The sequence below is a fragment of the Vulpes lagopus genome, chromosome 16 (assembly GCF_018345385.1).
Source record: "Vulpes lagopus strain Blue_001 chromosome 16, ASM1834538v1, whole genome shotgun sequence".
In the NCBI taxonomy this organism is placed as follows: domain Eukaryota; kingdom Metazoa; phylum Chordata; class Mammalia; order Carnivora; family Canidae; genus Vulpes; species Vulpes lagopus.
In genome coordinates, this window is record NC_054839.1 from 17,761,562 (window position 1) to 17,778,580 (window position 17,019).

The 17,019-nt window shown below is 35.2% G+C and overlaps 1 protein-coding gene across 1 annotated transcript in view; it reads right to left on the minus strand.

Moving 5' to 3' along the window:
- The window catches only part of GPC5 (glypican 5), a 1,350,080-nt gene that overhangs the window by 48,144 nt on the left and 1,284,917 nt on the right, over positions 1–17,019 (minus strand). The gene's annotated exons all lie outside the window — the stretch shown is intronic.

The following is a 17,019-nucleotide window of genomic DNA, read 5'->3' on the forward strand; positions in this document are numbered from 1 at the left end:
TTGTTTTTATGCTTTCAGAATTATTTTGTATTACCTTTGACTTTATTATTTTTCCATTGGTGTATTACATATATTTTTGGACTGATTTTAATCTTTAGGACACATGAGATTTTAGGAATATCCCTAGTGTACTTAAAACTTCAATGCAAATTTATATTTACTATAAATTATGAAATGTCCTACTGTTTAATTTCTTCATTCTTAATGCCTTTTGGACAGGAAGGAAATTCAAGCACATGGATTGTACAGTTATTCTATCTAGGGGATTCTCAGAAATTTAGAGAAGGGGACTTCTCAGGAATAGAGTTATACTTATTTGATTAGAGATCATAGAGACCAACACACTTCAAATTCCCTCTCCAGAATATGTTTACTTCCCAAAGTAGAATTGGATGCCTGAATTATATAGTTTGTCTGACTTGTATTAATAGATTTACAAAAGAAAGGTTTTAAAATTCCTACTTCACCTTGGATAAGAACTAAGCTCAAAGCTTCATAACAGTAAATCATTGAGCAAATTTTTCTGTTTTTTTAATGCCATGCCATGCAAACTATAATGGAATAAAGAAGAATTAGTCAAAGTTTTATTTTATATTTTATTTTATATTTTCTTCCAGATGAATGTAATTGCAGAGGATTGTAGATTGTTACCACAAGGGATAGTTTTCTCTTTCTGAAAAGAGAATTATATTCTCAAGTACATATATGTTATGCTAGAATGAAAGAAGCTTTTTTAAAAGACGTGTTTGCTATCTAAAATAAGACACTGGTTTATTTTTTTAAAGAGTTTATTTATTTATTCATGAGAGACACAAAGAGAGAGAGAGGCAGAGATGCAGGCAGAGGGAGAAGCAGGCTCCACACAGGGAGCCCGACGTGGGACCCGATCCCGGAATTCCAGGATCATGCCCTGAGCCAAAGGCAGGTGCTAAACCACTAAGCCACTCAGGGATCCCTATGACATTGGGTTAAAGTTACAATATTCAGGGGTATGTGCATGGCTCAGTCAGTTAAGCATCTGCCTTTGGCTCAGGGCATGATCCTGGGTCCTGGGATCGAACTGAGTGTTAGGCTCCTTGCTCAGCAGGGAGTCTGCTTCTCCCTTTCATTTTGACCATGCCCCTGCCCTCCCCCACCTCCCGCACCCAGCTCATGTTCCCTCACTCTATCTTAAATAAATTTTTAAAAATTTTAAAAAAATAAAGTTAGTGTTCATTGCATTGACACATCAATATATATATATATATATAAAGAAATTTCAGTTGAGGAGCCTGAGGATGGTAGTGTCTACTTATTTTTTTCTTCCTTACTCAAGTACTTCTTCTATTCTGCCTACATTTAAAACAAAAACATTTAAAACACCTTTTATGTTCCATGATACTAAAAATATGGAACTATATACATACTTTATTCCAATAGCCAGGACCTACCACTGCAGTGCTGATGGGAGGAAATGAGAGTACAAAGTAGACTGCTATTGCTGGAATGGCAGGACCAGATAGAAATTTTAAAGAATAAATCAACACCAAAGAGAGAAAACAGATTACTCTAATGCCAGTCCAGGGAAATTGAATTGGTATTGAGATTAATTTATATTTCCATATGTAACAATTTAAAGAGAATTGGAGAGAAAAGTAAACTTGAATATTGGTATTTAGGTGGTGTTTTATTCTTTATTTTTTTTTAAGATTTATTTAAGAGAGGGAGTGAAAGCATGTGTACACACACAAGGTGGGGAGTGGCAGAGGGAGAAGCAGATTCCCCATTGAGCCTGATGCAGGACTTGATCCCAGAAGTCTGGGATCATGATCTGAGCTGAAGGCAGACCCTTAACCAACTGGGCCACCCATGCACCCTTAGGTGTTATTTTAATAGGAGAAAGGATGGAAAGTATTTAGAATATTTCCTCACATACGTATGTCTTTAGTATGTTATGCTATTACTCCCATTACATCTCAGTACTATAGTCTTTGCATAATTTATCATTAGAGCTCGTTGCTGTTTTTTAAATTGCAATACTGGGAGATAAGCACAGCTTCTTATACTAGCTTTTTAAAAAAGATATATGGGTGCCTGGGTGGCTCAGTTAGTTAAGTGTCTCCCTTCAGCTCAAGTCATGATCCCAGAGTCCTGGGATTGAGCCCCTCATTGGTCTCCCTGCTTAGCAGGCAGTCTGCTTCTCACTCTCCTCCTCCCCCCTTTTCTCTCTCTCTCTCTCTCTCTCTCTCAAATAGAGAAAATCCTTTTTAAAAGATTATTTGGGAGAAAGGGAGAGAGCACATGTGAGTGGAGAGGAGGGGCAGAGCAGAGGCCAAGGCAAAGGGAGAGAATCTCAAGCAGACTCCCCACTGAGCCCTGAGCCTGATCTAGCTGGATCCCAGGGCCCTGAGATTATGACCTGAGCTGAAATCAAGAGTCAGGTGCTTAACCAAGGTGCTCCTTGTTATACTTTTTAAATATGGGTTTTCAATATCAATAACATTTTTTGCATGCTTGCATATTTTAAGATGATTTTGTTTTAGTGTATTTCCTTATTGTTGGGTTATTTACCAATACTAAGAAGGTGTAATGAACATCATAGAACATTCTACAGTATTTAAATCCCTCTGGATATTTTTTTCTTTCTGGTCATTCAAGCTTTATTCAATTTTCTAGGCATATTTTATTTTCATAAAACTATTATAAAAAGCCAGCTGAATCCAAATAATTACATTAATAAGTTGTATTTGTACAGTTCTTTGTATTTTCCTATCATTTCTTATACATTATGTCATCTGAAAGAAAGTAAAATTTAAGTAGATACTGACATTTAGAAAGAATGTTTTATTTACACAGCTGGTTAATTTCTTTTTCTGATAGGGAGGTTTGTTATAGCCAACTATTTCTCTTATGCACCTAGCTCACCTTTTTTTTTCATGAATATATTAATTCTTCACTTTTCAACTTAAGTGACAGCAACATTTTTGAAATAATAGTTTAATCTGAAGGTGAAAAAATAGAGTTGTTCCATCTGGTGGTCATTTTTGTCCTTTTACTAACTATGGTCATCTTCTTTAACCTCTTATCAGAAAAAAACACTGAGGCATCTGATAGGTTCTGTGGTACTCATGATTTTTTCACACATTCTCAAAAAGCATTTACTACAAAGAACACAGCTTCCCTTCAAAGAATATCTTTTAATGAAAAAAATTTCTTCTGGACGTTGATTATCTGCTGAAGAATTGCCATTCTGACAATACTCAAGATATCCCTGGGGATTTATGTTGCTTCTTCAATGTAAATTTCTCTTTCTGTAAGATACGACTGCTTCTTTTAATGAAGTTCAAGGATGATCAAACTTTTCTTCTACTGATTTCTTCTTTTTCTGCACGTACAGATACAGGCATGTTGTCTAAGTATGTGAGCAATTCCGTTGAGAAACAGGGACATCTATAAGATCCTCATTTCACTTCTACCTTCTTAGTTCACCATTGTTTCAGTTGCTATTGAGTTACCTGTTCTTCATCTTTAATGTTACATTGGTTAGAAATCTCCTAGTCATTGACCAATGATATCCTTAACAAATTTTAAAGCCAGGGATGAAGAGTACAGTAAATTTCAAGTCAGACTTTCTGGATTTGAATCAGCAGTGCCATCCCTTACTAATTTCTCTACACTTTAATTTTTCTTTATTCATAAAATGGGAATGATAATAATCTCAGGAGGAGTTAATGAGTGAAAGGATAAAAGGAGTGTATGGCCAGTGCTAAATACATGTTACTGTATAATAGTTATTTTACCTATTCCATAAATTTTACCTTGAAAAAACACTCTCATAGTCATACTTTTTAAGGCAGTTAATATTATTAATAAATTAGTATGTATTCATATTAACGTTAATAAATTAGAGTTTATTCAACTTTTCCTATGGGTATGCATATTTATCTATTTAATCCTTGTAACAGTTCATCAAGGCAATTAGTCATATTTTATGTTAAAATGTAACAATCAAGGGGCTTCAGTAGCTTGTTCAAGTTTTTCAGATTGTTTGCTTGACAACAAGAAGAACTTGATTTCTATAATGGGTTTATACCTTCATGATAATCATGTACCTCTTAAAGATGTTCATCCATCCTGTATATCCAAAATTATTCTTCCCTGTGGCTTTGTTTCTCATGCATTTATGGACATGTTTTGAAGGCCAATAGAAACAGATCTCAATTTATAATAAGATTGTGTTTTGTGAATCGATACCTAACTGTGGTTGGTATTACAGAATTAATTTTGCCATAGGAAAAAAGCTCTAAAGGTGGTAGTTGGGTTCCCAGGAGAGGAAAAAGTTAACTAATGTATAGAACTCTTAAAGGCATAACATTTGGCCAATTCATTTTAATAGTTTCACTAGTAGGATCAATTAAATAAGTATTGATGGGCCTGCTCAGGGATACCAGTATCATTTTTAAATACTTATGAGAAAATACATTGTAGGGAAAACAATAAGAAAGCAATGTGAAAGATGGAAGAAAATTCAGGCCTCCAATTGTAGCTGTGCCAGCTGCTTGGTGCAAAGAATACTTCTGCTTCTGATACACGTTGCTCAATGTCGGACAAGCACTGCCAGGTGCAGAGCTAAAAAAGACTTAGAGACCATTTCTACCTCCTTGGGGCTGTTGAAGCAAACATACTGACTTGTGAAAGATACAAATGATTATGAGTCGGCTGTTCTTAAGAGAAAATATCATATAATTCTAACTTCACAAATTGTGAAAAGGAAGTACTGAATAAAGCCTCTCTCTGAAGTCTCAGACCTCTAACAAATGCTGAATGGATGTAGAGCATTGATGGTGCTCCTTTGCTCACTCACTCATTCATTCTTTTAATAAGTGTGATTTCTACCCTTGAAAACTAGATAGTCTGGCAGGGAAGAAAGTTAAAAAGCAGTGACTTATGTAAGTAAGTGCTTTGGCAGTGGGGGCAGAAGAGACATGATGTCAGGAGCAACAAAGCTCATCTGGGTTAAGGGCCGTGGGGAGAGACAGTATGAGTCCAAATAGGGAAAATGATTTTTAAGCATAATGCCCCAAATCATTGACTCTGCTGCAGAAGATCAAATGTTGACTCTGCCAGTTCCTGCCTTTCTGATTTGGGCAATTCCTGAACATGACTGGGTTTCACATTCCTCACCGTAAAATGATTATTATAATAGAGAGCTGTTGTGAGAATTAAGGAGGTTAATACATGCAAAATGCTTCAGAATAAGGATTTATACAAAATACGTTAAGAAAATTAGTGTCAGCCTCAACTGAAAATTAAAAAGGAAGAAAAAAACATGTTTTCTAGGCAGAAGGAAGAGTTTACACAGAAGCCTCAAGAGAAGAGAAAGGAATGATGAATTTCAGGAATCAAAAGAAATTCAGGGTGTCAGTATCCTTAAGTTTGGGGCAGGAAGAGGGGAGAGGTGGAGTCCAGAGGATACATGCATGCCACGTAAGGAGTGGTTCTATAAGCCTCATTAATGAGTTTGTTTTTATCCTAGATGTTAATGAGAGACAAAAGAGTTTAAGAGTAATGTGATCATATTTGCATTTTGGTAAATTTGCTCTATCTGCTGGGAGGTGAGAGTGAGGGGTAAAGAAAGTCTTTCAAAAGGAAAAGACTGGGAACAAAATGCAATTGAAAGATGATGATTGTTTGGATCTAGGGGTGACACTGGATATGGACAGGAAAAACCCCAATATACTGAAAAGTATTGTGTACTACCTTGATAGTTGGTAGTTGCTTGAAAGTGGGGTTTAAGGAGAAGCTAGAGTCTTTGATGATGACCTGGCAACTCACTAGTTGATGAGTCAGTGATAAGATTCACTGTTGAAGAAGCATTAGGAAAGGAGCCTGATAGGGTGGTGGGGCATGAATTTGGTTTTACACATGCTGTTGTGGCTCTGAAACAAATAGGGATGTGCACTAGGTAATTGGATACACTAGTTTGTGTCTCAATAGAGAGTTTGGGTTGGGGACATTGATTTAGGCATGTATTAACATTTGATGATTGAAACCATGGACAGAGATGAGGTATTCACGAGAGATGAAGCAGAGAAGAGAAGACCACTTAGGGTAGGACAGTGAAGGATGAAAGATGAGCATATATGGGAGACTGACACAGCACAGTGTGGGAGATGGACGGAAAGCCAAGAGGGTGGTGTCAGAAAAAGAGTGCTGTGTATCCATATGTGTATATTTTTATATGAGCAGGGAGGCAGTCCTGTTGAAAGTTGCTGAGTTTAAGTAAAATAAGAGCTGAAAAGTGTCCACTGAGTTTAACTGATAATAGTTCTGAAAAATTTTAAGCTAGAATATTTTTCTCCACCCTGCCAATTGGAAATAAGATAGAATTCAGAACATGAGGCATAGTATTATTTACTATTAAGTCCAGTGTTTGACTAACCTGTACCTTTCCCAAGGGGGATGGATGTGTGAAATGATAATACATACCCTCCGACTCATAGTGAAACCTAGAAAAACACAGGACTTAAATGAAAAAAAAAATCAGCAATGAATAAAAGAAAACTTCATTCCTAAAAAGTAATTTAGATATACAGACTATTAGAACTGAAAGACATTTTACAGTTCATCTGGTCAAACAGGCTCATTTTATTAATGAGAGGATTAAAGTTCAGCCAAGTTAGCCCAAACTTACTTCTCTTTTATTCTCTAGGATCAACTTCCTCATTCCTTTTGATTTTGTGCTGGAGTTTAAAAATTCTTTCAGTGCTTATGAAGTCCACACAGAGAACACTATATTATTAAGTCAAGCCATTCTAAGCATGTGCTAGATATTTTCTATATTAAAATGAGAAGAAAGCATCCTATCCTTGTTATGCTTTCACAGCGTTGTTAAATAAGACTCCTTTTTTTTTCCGAGTTGTCAGGGTAAATGGGAAATAGAACTATGAGGACTGCAGGCGTTCACTCAAACACTTTTCATTGCGTGAGAATGCAAAATAAACAGCCCTTTACATATATGGGAAAGAGCCCCTTAAAATGCTGGTACATCTGGGCTATGTTTTCCTTTCCCCTTAAATATTTTTGTTTTTGATGGGAGGAAGCAGGCAGCAAGTGACAAACAATGGGAAAGACCATCCAAGTAAGCCTAAGGAAACCTAATTTAAGCTGTTTCCCTATGTGATCTGTCTACAGTGCTTTAGAAAGAGCTGTATTTGCTAGTGTGTTAGAGCAGTGTATTATTTTTCAATCAATCTGTCCTTTTTTCCAAGTTTCTAATACTTCTCATTCTGCCCTAGTCAGACACTTGAATGGTGCAAGTTCTCTATTATTCATCAAATACCTCAAGCTGTTCCTGTCAAGTTTCTCATTTCCTACAGATACTTCACAAAAATGCAGCCAAAAAAACTTCACTGCCAGGTATGAGTCCATCTGAATAAAGAATGCAGGAGCTAGACATTTTGCAAAAAAGGAAATGGACTGGAAGCCTGTATTCTTTCAATACCTGCATCTGTTTACTTTGTACCAGCTGTTAAACCCTACTTCCAACAACCTGATTATTCATTTTCCTCTACTTCAGCCTTCCTCACTAAAAAGGGATCACTCCTTTCCCAGGGAGGAAGGACACATTCATAAGAAGAGCAGAGTTTCCTATCCTCTTTTTAGTAAGTTAAAGGCATTTAATTTTAAGAATCAGCTAAGTAACTGTTTATAAATCATATGAAGGAAGTAAAGAGTTTGGAGCAAACTTCAAGAGATTAAAAGGAAAATAAGCAATTTGGGAAGATGTTCATTACCTGAGTGGACCATTCTGTAGAAACGCTACTTTCTAACCAAAATATTCTGCAATGGAAGATTTTTCTTCACTCAAAATATTTAAAGAAGAGGTAAATAGAAAAGCAAGACATTATTTTGCATTATATCTTATGGTCAAATAACATGACTTGGAAGACTGAAATGAGAACAGAGCAAACTCAAAGTGCTTGCTCTTTTTTGGGGGGGCCTGTTTTAGTCTTCTTTCCCAGACTTTTAGTGAAATAGTGTACCTGTAGGACTTGAACAGGGTCTTAAGAAGAAATAAACATCTTAACCTGGAAATAAAATTTCCAAAGAAATACAACAAAAAACAGAGGTTCAGAAAACTACTAATGACAATTCTGATTAATTTTTCAAAGATCAAAATATACTCAAGGAATGATATACCCTAAATCAAATAATTTTATGTTAATATCTTAATATTTTAAGTAATTTGTGTGGGCTTCATGTATCCTTAAAACTTAGAAGGTTATGCAAACAAAAAGCTACTCTTAGAATATTTCACTTAGGGCAGATATTTAAGGAAGAATTTCTAAACAAAGGAAGAAATAAAATACCAGAATTGTTAAATATGGTTCCATCTGAAAGCAATGTACAGACCATTCAAATTCTCAAAGTCAACTTTTAAAGCCTTAAATTATTTACTTTAAGGATAACTAAACATTTTAGATTTTTTAAGCTATAAAAATCCATGTGTAAATATTTTTTAAAGATGTTTTTATTTTAGAACGAGTATGCACAAAAGGGGGACTGGTGAGAAGGAGAGAGAGAATCTCAAGCAGACTCCCTGCTGAGCACCCAGCCTGACATGGGGCTCAATCTCACAACCCTGAAATCAAGAGTCAGACACTTAACTGACTGAGCCACCCAGGTGCCCCCAGGTGTAAATATTTGTACACTGACTTATTTGTTCAGTACTGTAATGCTATGGAGAAAGAAATTTGTCAACACATTTTTCATCTCAAAATATTTATAATGCTTTAGGGGCCAAAATTATTGCAAAAACAGTGAGTAATGTGAGACAGTGCTTGGATAGTTCGGATATAAAGATTATGAACACACTTGAAACTCAGGAAAGATTTGATGGGGGGAAGTTGAAGTGAAGAAAGGCCCAAAGAAATAGGGACAACGATTCAAAAATCAACCAACCAAGCAAGCAAAAACCTCATCATAAAAAACATTGTTTGTTCAGAGAGAGGTGGGGATAAAGATTGAGAAAAATGTTGAGATAGAAAGGTCTGAGGTCAAAACAGCTCTTATCTGGTGATGTCCGTCTTTATAGCAAAATATGAACCTTGTTTGCTGGTAAGGAATGAAATTGGTAAAGATAAATTTGGTGACTATACGCAATATAATGTAATGGTTAAGAGCCTGGGCTTGAGTACCAACTACCTGGATGCAGAATCCTGATTCTGTCACTCAGAGTTATATAGCCCTAGGCATAACCCTGTGTGCCTGAGTTTTATTATCTGTGAAATGGGAAAAATAACACTATACTTTGAGGGCAGTTGTGAGGATTACATAAAAATACATTAAGTGATTAGAACATTGCCTGCCATTTAGTGAATACTAATAATTGCTAGCTGGTATTATTTATTCTTCTTCTTATTTTTCATTAAAGGTTTATTTTATTGAGAGAGAATGAGTGAAAGTGTACATGAATGGAGAGAGGGGCAGAGAGAGATGGAGAGAGAATCTCAAGCAAACTTCCTGTGGAGCCCAACCTGGGGCTCAATCTCACAACCCCGAGATCATGACCTGAGGAAAAACCAAGAGTCAGACACTCAAACTACCCAGCTACTCAGGCATCCCTATTTTTATTATTATTATTTAAAAGTTGGGAGTAGTTTGGAAAGATCCCTACAAATAATATAATCAGTAATCAATTGCTGATGATTGAAGGATTGTCAAGCAGACAGATCTTTGGTTATCTAGGAAGTATAATTAAAAAAAATCTTCCTTCTCCTGATATCACATAGCACTTTCCCTATGCTCTATTACAATATGTATCTATATGTATCTATACAACATCTTCTGTTATACTTACTTATGTACAGATTCTGTTTTACCCAGAAGCTATAAGATCCTTGAAGACAATGACTGTAGCCAATTTGTTTTCAAATCTTCAGAGCAGGTGGGGATAACACTTTACAAATAGATGCCCAATAGCTTTAGTTGAATGAATGAAAGAATGGTTGCTGAAGGACCAAGTCTTTGGCCATTCCAGTGTGAGGGAAGTAAGAAATGAAGAAAGAGCCCACTAAGAAGTGTAGTTAGTGGGTTGGGAGGAGAAACAAGATCTCATGAAACTCTGAATTCTAAATAGGCTTAGAATTTGGCTTTCACAAATATTGTTTTCTGTATAAGTTCATAACATTGTATTTGTACCAAGACTTACATTTGAACTCCCCAAAGACATCAACCAATACTTCTTTAAAAATAACTCTAATGTGTAATACTGTTATTTTATTAGAAGGATAATAAATGAGCAGCACTATGAAATCAGCGTATACTTTAAATGCATATGGAAGAAAGACAAGTATTTTTCTTGCATTGATTTTCCTAGTTTTGTAAGCATGGGCCCTCCTTGTTATTTTAGAAGAATTTAAAAGGCCATAATGTGGTAGTTAATTCCTCTCTTAGAAATATTAATGTTTCTACTTATACAGTCTTGATAGAAAGATATAATTCCTTAGGAATTAGTCGAAATGCTAAGAAAGGTTTCTTTTTTTTAAGAGTTTAGCTGTCAAAATGCATTATTATTTCCATGAGGATTTTGCTTTATTGGATATTTGTGTAGAGTCAAGAACTAAAATATGTCCTCAGTGATTTTACCTCATGTAACATATGATATTGATAAAAGACTTAAAAAATTATTTACTCAAACCAAAATATTTAAAAAGACATTAAAATTTTAGCATTTTAGAAAAAAATAATAGATTTTTATGACTTTCATATTTCCTGCTGAATAATAGTATTTGGAAATTTGCATGTATATGAAGGGGTGAGTGAGTCGGAAAAATTAAAAATAGGCAATTGAGAACAGTTTTTGAAATGTTATTTATCATTCTTAGATTGGATCCATTTAGGGGTAGCTTCATTCTTGTTTTATGAGATGTCATCTGAAGCTCCCAACCTGAAAGTAAGACTCCTTTAAGAACATTTTAATTATATGAATAGATCAAGGATGAACAACTGATTCAGAAAGCAGCAACAATGAAGCCAGGCAGAGTCAATCAAATTCTCTCTCCTAGGAATGTGAAATTGGGAAAATTTCAAAGACTGGTGCAGATATTGATAGAAACTGGATTTGTAAGAATATATTTCAGGAATCCAAGGCACTTTCATGGTGGAGTCAGGAGAGATGATGATGTGAAATTAGAGAAGAGGAAACCAGAATGGAGAGTTACCGTCTCCCATTTCCTGTTTCTGTCTCAGGAGATCCTAGAATTCTGTGAAGCACACTGGACCTTCCAAAATATTCTCTTTTCTGCTCAAGCTACTTTCAGAGAGTTTCTGGGTTTTGAAACCAAACCATCCCTGACTAAGTTATAGAACAATAAATTCAAGTGAAAAGCAAGCTGAAAAATAAGAAGCCAGAGCTATGTAAGAACAGCTGCAAAAGATTTAGGGGTCATTACAGATGACATAGGTCATGCTCAATGTAGCTAAATCTTCTCTCCTAAACTAGTAGCTTTCCTGCCAGGAAGCCAATGAATCTCAAAACCCTAGAGTTAGTTTTACTCTTTTCTTTTATTCCTCCTGCTCAAACAGCCAACAAGCTCTATTGTTTTAATTTATAGATGATGAAACTGAAGCCCAGGGAGGGAAGTCATAGAGCTCAAGGCCAGGATCTAGTTACCAGCAAATCCAGGGTTTGAAGGCTTAGTTCCAGGACTTGCCCAATACCCCTTCCTATCATCACTTTACTTTTTTGGCTATAGTGCTATAACAGAATGAAAAATTTGTATATGATAGACACACTGAAAAAATTTATTCCTCTCAAATATAAGCAATTTTGATACATTCCAGGATCTAGTCTTTGCCTCCTGTATAAACATTCATTAACCACTTGAACTGATCCAATCCTATGTTTTAAATATCCTTTACACGCTCATGACCACCAAATGATATTTCTGGTTCTTATTTTTCTCTCAGACTCTTTAGTTTTATTTCCCACTGCTTATTTGACATCACCACCTGGATGCTTAATAGTTACCTCAAACATGACAAGTACAAAGCCAAACTCTTGATTCCTATTCCCTATTCTTCCCCTGGGTTCTCATTTCAGAAGATGGCACCCCCATTCATCAGCTTCTCAGACCCAAAACCTTTGAATTATCCCTGACCTTGCTTCACATTCTACAACCAATCTATAAGCACAGCATGTCATCTTTGCCTTCAGAATATACTCCAAACCTGACTTCTTCTTTTCCCCATTCTACTACTGCCACTGGAGTCCAAGCCAGCACCATTGGCATCTACTTGTGACTTTCCTACTTACAGTGATACCATATCAAATGTAGAAAAACATCCAAAGTGTTATAAGGCCTATATGATAAGGCTTTGACTACTTCTCTACTCTGATTTCCTGCCCCAAATCTGTCCTATTTTCTTCCGTGAGTTGTAGGTTTTATATTTAGGACCTAAATTGAACTTGAGTTAAAACTTTGCACAAGATGTCAAGTATGGATTAAAGTTTATATGCATAGCTAGTTGTTTCAGGACAATTTGTTGAAAATACTTTTTGTTTCTCGACAGAATTGCCTTTTTACTTTTGAAAAAAAATCAATGGACAGTATATATGTAAGTCTGTGCTCTGTTTCTTTTATCTATTTGTCTGTCTTGATACAGATACCACACAGTCTTAATATTTTTTTTTAATTTAGGTATAACTGACATATAACACTATTAGTATACAATGATTTGATATTTATATACAATACAGATATTTGTATACATTGTGAAACAATCAGCATAATGTCTAGTTACCTTCTATAACCATACAAGGTTACAGATTTTTTTTGTTGTGATGAGACCTTTAATAATTACTCTTAGCAACTTTTAAGTAGGCAATACATTCTTTTTTAAAAAGATTTTATTTATTTATTCATGAGAGAGAGAGAGAGGCAGAGACACAGGCAGAGGAAGAAGCAGGCTTCATGCAGGGAGCCCGACATGGGACTCGATCCCGGGTCTCCAGGATCACACCCTGGGCTGAAAGTGGTGCTAAACCGCTGAGCCACCCGGGCTGCCCGGGCAATACATTCTTGACTATAGTTAGGGTGCTGTGTCTTACATCTCAATTACATTTATTTTATATCTGTGATTTTGTATCTTTTGACTCCCTTCATTCCTTTTGCCTACACCCCAACTTCCCTCCGCCTCTCTGACAACCACTAGTCTGTTCTCTGTATCTGTTTTTTTTTAATTACATATATAAGTGATATTGTATGACTTATTTGTATGACTCAAATACTTTTGGTCTCTGCCTATTTTATTTCTGACTTATTTTACTTAGCATCATATTCTCAAGTTCCGTGAATATTGTTATAAGTGGCAAGATTATCATATAATCATATATCAAAAATTCTACTCAAAGGTGAATATCTAAGATAATTAAAAATAGGGGTTCAAAGAGATACCTGTATGTCCAGTGTTTATTTGGAGCACTATTCAGAATAGCCAAAAAGTGAAAACTACCCTAGTGTTCATCAACAGATTAATGGATAAACAAAATGCACTATATACATACTGCCATAAGGAGGAATGAAGTTTTGACATGTGCTATAACATGGCTGAATTTTAAAAACATTACTCTTCATGAAATAAACAAGACATAAAAAAGGCAACTATTGTATGATTCCAGTTATATGATGGCATCCGAAATAGGCAGAGACCAAAAGTATTTGAGGTTACTAGGGTTTGGAAGAACTAGAGAATGAGGAATCATTGCTAAGTGGTTACAGAGTTCTTTTTGGGGCAACAAAAAATATTTGAAAATAATGGTAATGGTGGTACAACATGGAATTAATGTTGCTGAGTTAAATGGCAAATTTTGTATCATATATTTTATCACAATAAAAAATTATTTTCTGAGTAGCCTATTTTTAAAAATAAATCAATTAGATTTAAGGTTTTCTTTGTGAGATAACTTTAATGCTATAAAAATAAATCAATTAGATTTAAGGTTTTCTTTGTGAGATAACTTTAATGCTAAGCAGATTCATTTACACAGATAATCCTTTGTGAATCTATGTTTGAGCTATAAATGTATATGAATCCAATTGTTTCCTAATACTTACTGTAATTCAGCAGTGATATATATATATATATATATATATATATATATGTTATATATTTTTTTTCTAAAGATTTTATTTATTTATTCATGTGTGGGACTCGACCTCGATCACACCCTGGGTTGAAGGATCAATTAACAGTATATATGTAGGTCTATGCTCCAGGATCACACCCTGGGCTGAAGGCGGCGCTAAACCGCTGAGCCACCCGGGCTGCTCTCAGCGGTGATATTCACTGAAAGGCAAAATGTAATCATTTTGAATTATCATTGTTTTAAAAAATATAAAAGTTCTATACAATGAGAGATAGCTTCTTGCTAAGGCAGAAGAGGGACATTCATGATGTGATACAAATATAAACAGGATATCTGTTACAAAAAGAAATAACCTTTCAGTAGCTGTTAGTATGTGAATATAATATTTAGAGAAAAGTAATTAATTCATTTTATTGGTACTGTACTAACACCTCAGGTGTGTAGTGAATTCTTTCTGAACTTCAACTTCAGGTTTTCCATTATAGTCTTTTGCATTGTTTACCTGAGAAATTTGACCTTGAGAAGATGAATCCAAATTCAGAGGGGATTATTTATTACCATTTGTGATTACTTTTAGTTGTATTCATGGAAATAGCAGACAGGATCCACTCAATCTTTATATTTTTCAAGGACTGTCTCCTTTCATGCAAAAAAAAAAAAAGCTTATTAGGTTTTAAATACCACACTATGTAATGGTGTATTTTTATATATAAAAAATAAACAGGAAAAATATTTTAAGGCTGAATTTAAAGAAAGGAAACATTACAAATTTAAAAAATCACAATAAGTAATGTATGAATCTATATTAAAAATAACCAGGGACTATGTCCTTTTATTTTTTTTAAAGTTTACTTTTTTTTTTCAGTAATTTCTATACCTAACATGGGGCTTGAACTCATGACCCCGAAATCAAGAATCTCATGCTCTTCCCACCAAGGCAGCCATGTGCCCCTACACTGTACCCTTTTAGAAATGCAAGTGCAACAATGAAACTTCCTGTTAGAGTTAGAGGACCTATGTCTGAATCTGGGCTCTGGCGCACTACCCTGGGCAAGTCATTTAACTTTTCTCCTTCTCCTCCTCCTCCTCCTCCTCCTCCTCCTTCTCCTCCTCCTCCTCCTCTTTTTTGTCAAGTGTACCATAGACATAACAAAACCCATACTTCTCACCTTACTGGATTGCACAGTGATGTGCTTTTTGTGAACATGTTTTCTGTGGTGCAAACTTGAATTATTCCAGTATGTTTGAGACCTTCCAACAGCCAGATTAACCTTACTTTTTTAGTATCTACGTTACATAATTTAAAAAACGACATTAAACGTTAAAGATGGAAACATTATTTTCATTAGTGGTATACCAGCTATACTTGGGTGAGAACAGCTATAAATTCTTTCATTCTCATATAATTATTTAATAGACAGTAATCGTCCATTCCTTTGAACACTTCATAGTTGAACAAACAGGCTAAATCAAATTTTTCTACGTGTAAATAGATGATAGCAAAACTAGCCCTAAAACTCAGGTTGTTGTCTATCTCCTAGTTTTATACTTTGGAAATTGTCAATGTCTAATCATAGTTGAAAGAAGGAAAGTATAGCAGAGAACATTTACCTGCTATTGTTTTATCTTTTCCCTAATGCACTGACTGCAGGAAAGAAATGCTCTCGTTTTTAAGAATCTGAGAATAATCTTGGAATAAATAGATATAAATTTCAAGGGTAAATTCTTAGGGGAAATACTATGCATTACAGTGTTAACAAGAAAATAAGCTAAACGGGCAGCCTGGGTGGCTCAGCGGTTTAGCGCCACCTTAGGTCCAGGGTGTGATTCTGGAGACCAGGGATGGAGTCCCACGTCGGGCTTCCTGCATGGAGCCTGCTTCTCTCTCTGCCTGTGTCTCTCTCTCTGTCTCTCATGAGTAAATAGAATCTTTTAAGAAAAGAAAGAAAGAAGCTAAAAGTAAGAATAAAAAAATACATAAAAATACACACAAAAGAAAACAAAATTAAAAATCAAATAATATGAGATATTTCATGTTCTAGAACTGCAATTTTGCTAACTGGTTGATTTAGTCTGTATATATTTACGGCCTTTTTGTGTGTGTGTGTGTGTGTATGTATGAGAGAGAGAAATTGTATATATTTCACTTAAATGTATTACAACAAACTTATTAATTTTGTATAAAATCAGCCAGAATTTGAGTTCTATAGATACTTGATAACAGTTTGAGAGCCTTTACAATGAAGCTTTCATATGATCAGACTTTAGGTTGAAACTAATTCACTCATTAAAAGTATTAGAACAAGCCCCATCATGATTATTCCTTCTAATAAGAAAAAACCTGATTAGCTTTTTCCAGTGAAAACATGTTAATGACCAGCAGGCACTCAACATCACTAATCATCAGGCAAATGTAAATCATAAATCACAGTAGATATCACCTCATACCTGTTAGAATGGCCATCATCAAAAAGAAGACAAATAAGTGGTGGTGGGAATGTGGAGAAAAGGGAATCCTGTGCATCATGGATGAGAATATAAATAGTACAGCCACTACAGAAAGCAGTATAGAAATACATAAAAAAAAAATTACCATATGATCCAGCAATCCTACTTCTGGGCACCTATCCAAAGGAAATGAAAACAGTATTTCAAAGAGGTACCTGCACACCAACGTTCATTGCAGCATTTACAATGCCAAAATATAGAATCAAAATGTGTCTATAGACAGATGGATACACAGACCACACACACACACACACACACACACACACACACGCATACACACACACACACAGAAATTTTATTCAGCCATGAGAAAGAAGGAAACTCTCTCATTTGTGATATTATGGATGGACCTTTAGGACATCATGCTGAGATAAGCCAAC